This window comes from Oryzias melastigma, linkage group LG18 (assembly GCF_002922805.2).
Source record: "Oryzias melastigma strain HK-1 linkage group LG18, ASM292280v2, whole genome shotgun sequence".
In the NCBI taxonomy this organism is placed as follows: Eukaryota; Metazoa; Chordata; class Actinopteri; order Beloniformes; family Adrianichthyidae; genus Oryzias; species Oryzias melastigma.
This window is the reverse complement of record NC_050529.1, coordinates 21372002-21375894: the sequence shown is the minus strand read 5'-3', so window position 1 is coordinate 21375894 and position 3893 is coordinate 21372002.

Here is a 3893-nt window from a genome sequence, read left to right as displayed (position 1 = left end):
TTCAATATTTTTAAAAGGGATAGAAAAAGCTGATATCAAACATTTCTTGATTGTCCCCACCGCTAAAACCTACATTTTACCACAATATGTCATCAGCAAAATTCCTCCAAAATCAGACTTTTTGCATTTAAGTCTTACTCTATATCACATCTGCACTCATAAGACAAAAGTTATACAAAAATGTCACTATATTTTGGTTAAAATTCCAATTTTAGTGCGGTCCCCAGGTTTCGACTCATTACCCCATCACATTTCCCACTCTAAAAGAATTGGTACATTTTCTGCAGGAAGTGAGGTCATTTAGGTCAAATTCAGGTCATGGCAGGATCAAAGGTAAGTTATGGCCTTCTGTATTTAAAGAAATATTAGCAAAGTCACAAATGGTTGATCTAAATTTTCATTCCTGTCACCTAAAGTATTTTTAAGAAAAATGCGTCTTGATTTTAAAATTAAAATATTCATTTAAGTCTCTCAAACGGCTCCATGTGCTCATGCTACTAGCATAAATGCAAAGATGCTAATTTTATGCTAAAATGTCATTGTTGTAACTTAAGAAGGAAGAATAGCAATGAGCAGGTTACTCTGACGCCTTTTGATAATAATTAAAAGAACATGATGAAATGACGGAACTAGTTTACATGATGGTTTGTGTTTTATTTTGCTGTTAACTGAGATTACTTTTGTAAATCACAATAACAGGAGCGATTAAGTGCTGCAATCACCCATTCTCATTGCTGTTACTTAATGTTTGCTCAGACTGTTCCTTTGCTTTTGGAAAAAAAGAAAAAAGAAAATGCATCAAATATTGATTTGATTCAGATTTTTCATTTGTTCATTCAGTCAATTTAGTCAATTACTGAAAGTAAATGATTAACAACCTTTTTGTTTACAGCCTTTTTTACACTGACCTCAAAATTTTCATACAACATATCTATAAAAATGAGCAAAACTTTTATACCAGTGTGAAAAAAATGCAGTAAACAATGAATTCTTAAAAAAATCATTAAATATTAGTTTGTCTGAAAATGTATGAATGTATCAGAAAGTGTCATGAAATGAAGCAGAAAAAAAGGTGAATAATGAAAGTATATATTTTCAAAAGTTAGAAAATATTAAACCATATCAAAGATCAAATAAAATCTTGTTTTATTGATACTTGCAAATGCCGTTCAGTTGTGGTCACTAACAAAAGTAATAAAAATATAATTGATTAGGCATCCTAATATAGTTCATCCCTAAATTATTGAAGTATGTTTTATTTTTAGTTAAATTACATTTTTATTATTAAGTTAATAGTAATTATTCATCATAGTTTACATTAAAATATATATATATATAAAAAGAAATATTGAATAATTTATCACATGAAATCAAATAAATACAGTTCTGTAATCTAATTTTAAGTCATAAACACAGTAATTTCACATTTTAACTGTTACTAAGTGATTCAGAAAAAAATAATCAGGACTTTAAGTTAAAATAAAATATGGATTTTTTAATGTTTTATTTTGTTTCGTCTCACTAATTCTAGTGCCTGGACAGGTCTAATGCTCCACTTGTGTTCTCCTGCTGCTTCTCTTTTTGCCTCTTTTGCATCTTTCCAGCACTTGGTCAGGAACATGACGAGCACATGCAGCTTATCTGGGTTAAGGCTTCACTCCTTATGAATAATCATTGTGAGTCCTCAGCCCTGGGAACGCCGCTGCGATAAAACTGCCTGTTTGTTTACCAGAGACTCAAAGAGTTTGGCTCCAAGCTGAAACGTGTCTGAGAGCTTTAAGACTAGAGAGGGAGGAAAACAAACATCACTTCAAAGCTGCGCCGTACAGGAATACAGGTCAAGAGGGGATGTGAGGATGCAGCTTGTTTCAAAGTTTCTTTAAGACAAAGCTCAGTTAATTATTCATACTCTGGGACCTTTTCTGAGCCCTGACACATTTCCTTCGACAAGACTAACAAGACCTTGGTAGTATTATCCAGGGATGTTTGTTTACGGAAGGCCAGTGCGGGCGCCGCCAGCAGAGGGCACTGCTGTCCCAGCAACAACCTGTTTGGCTCTGGCTCCCATCAGGCTTGGCAGAGGGAGTACATGCACCGCTCCAGACAAAGCCTGGAGGGAGGCTGGCTCCGAGTTAGTGACAGCCAAAGAGCTCTCTCGCATAACTCATCTTTTTTTTCTGTCTCTGAGAGGCAGCAGAGCCACACACCGTCCTGCTGAGTGCTCCATAAACTCACAGAGGAGGGGGGGCGCAGCCAGACACTCAGCCAAGAACATTAGAAGTACAGCCTCTGGTGATGGCGAGGAAGACTATTTCCCAACAGCTTCACCACAGAAAGGCTTTCTCTCTGCCTGTGAGGATTTGTCTGCTGTTTGAACCGAGCTCTGACATGAGTCGGATCAAACTCTGAACTTTAGGAACGTCGCAGGGAGTTAAGACAAGGAGATCTCAGAGATCCTGCTCTTCTTCAACTCCACATCATCTTCATCTTTATCCCATCAACAGCTATGAAAACACAAAAATAAAGGACTGATCAACAATGTCCCGCAGAAATCCTTAATCTAGTTCACTACAGCAGTAAGGAAAGTCTGGAATATAGTGTTCTTGTAGCATTTTTCTGATGATGGAGGACATATATAAAGAAAATGAAGATTAAAATTGTATTTCTGAGTATTTCTCTATTCACATTGGTGTGAATCAGGACCAGAAAAAAACATGCACTTGGAAAAAGCTTGTCATTAGGTAGCTGCCTGCTCCATTCTGATTCATCCACTTACAGATAGATCCATTTACGTCTTTGTATTCCTCGTCTGAGCTGGATCAAAACTGGACAACTGGATAGCTCCTATATTGCTTGCCATTTTTGTTGCACCGCTAATGTTTGGTTGGGGTCATAAGGGTCTGGAAGGTAACGGGAGAGATTGTAAACAGAGGGATCATGGGAAATAAGTAGAGGCTTACTTCCGCGGCTACAGTCCCGCCTACAACTCAGAGGTGAATTTCTAATGAACTCCTATACATCCTAGAATGCGACACAGGTTTTTAGATTTTGGCTAATTATAATTAAAAGATCATTGGGAACGATTTTAAAATAGATCAAAGATCTGGAGCGGTTTGCAGCTGAGTGTGAAGCGACTGGGATGAGGGTCATGGTTCTGGACCGGAGAAAGGTAGTTTGTCCTCTCTCAGTGGGTGGAGTGCTCCTGTCTCAAGGGGAGGAGTTTAAATATCTTGAGGTCTTACTCACGAAGATCGGAGCGTGAGATCGACAGGTGGATTGGAGCGGCGTCCGCCATTTTGCGGTCGCTGTACCGGTCCGTTGTGGTGAAAAGAGAGCTGAGCCAGAAAGCAAAGCTCTCAATTTACCGGTCGATCTTCATTACAGTACTCACCTATGGTCATGAGCTCTGGGTCGTGACCGAAAGAACAAGATCCCGACTACAAGCGGCTGAAATGAGTTTCCTCCAGAGGGTGGCTGGGCGCTCCCTTAGAGATAGGGTGAGAAACTAGGTCACCCGGAGAGAGCTCGGAGTAGAGCTGCTTCTCATTGAGAGGAGCCAGTTGAGGTGGTTCGGGCATCTGGTCCGGATGCCTCCTGGACGCCTCCTTGGTGAGGTGTTCCGGGCATGTCCCACTGGGCGGAGGCCCCGGGGAAGACCCAGGACACGCTGGAGAGACTATGTTTCTCGGCTGGCCTGGAAACGTCTCGGGGTCCCCCCAGAGGAGCTGGAGGAAGAGGGAAGTCTGGACATCTTTGCTTAGACTGCTGCCCCCATGACCCGGTCCTGGATGAAGCCGAAGAAGATGGATGATTTAAACCATGAACCTCCTCATTCTTTATTAGGGCTGGTTAGGTTGATCATTTAGACAAATCGTGCATTTTGTAATTCAAGC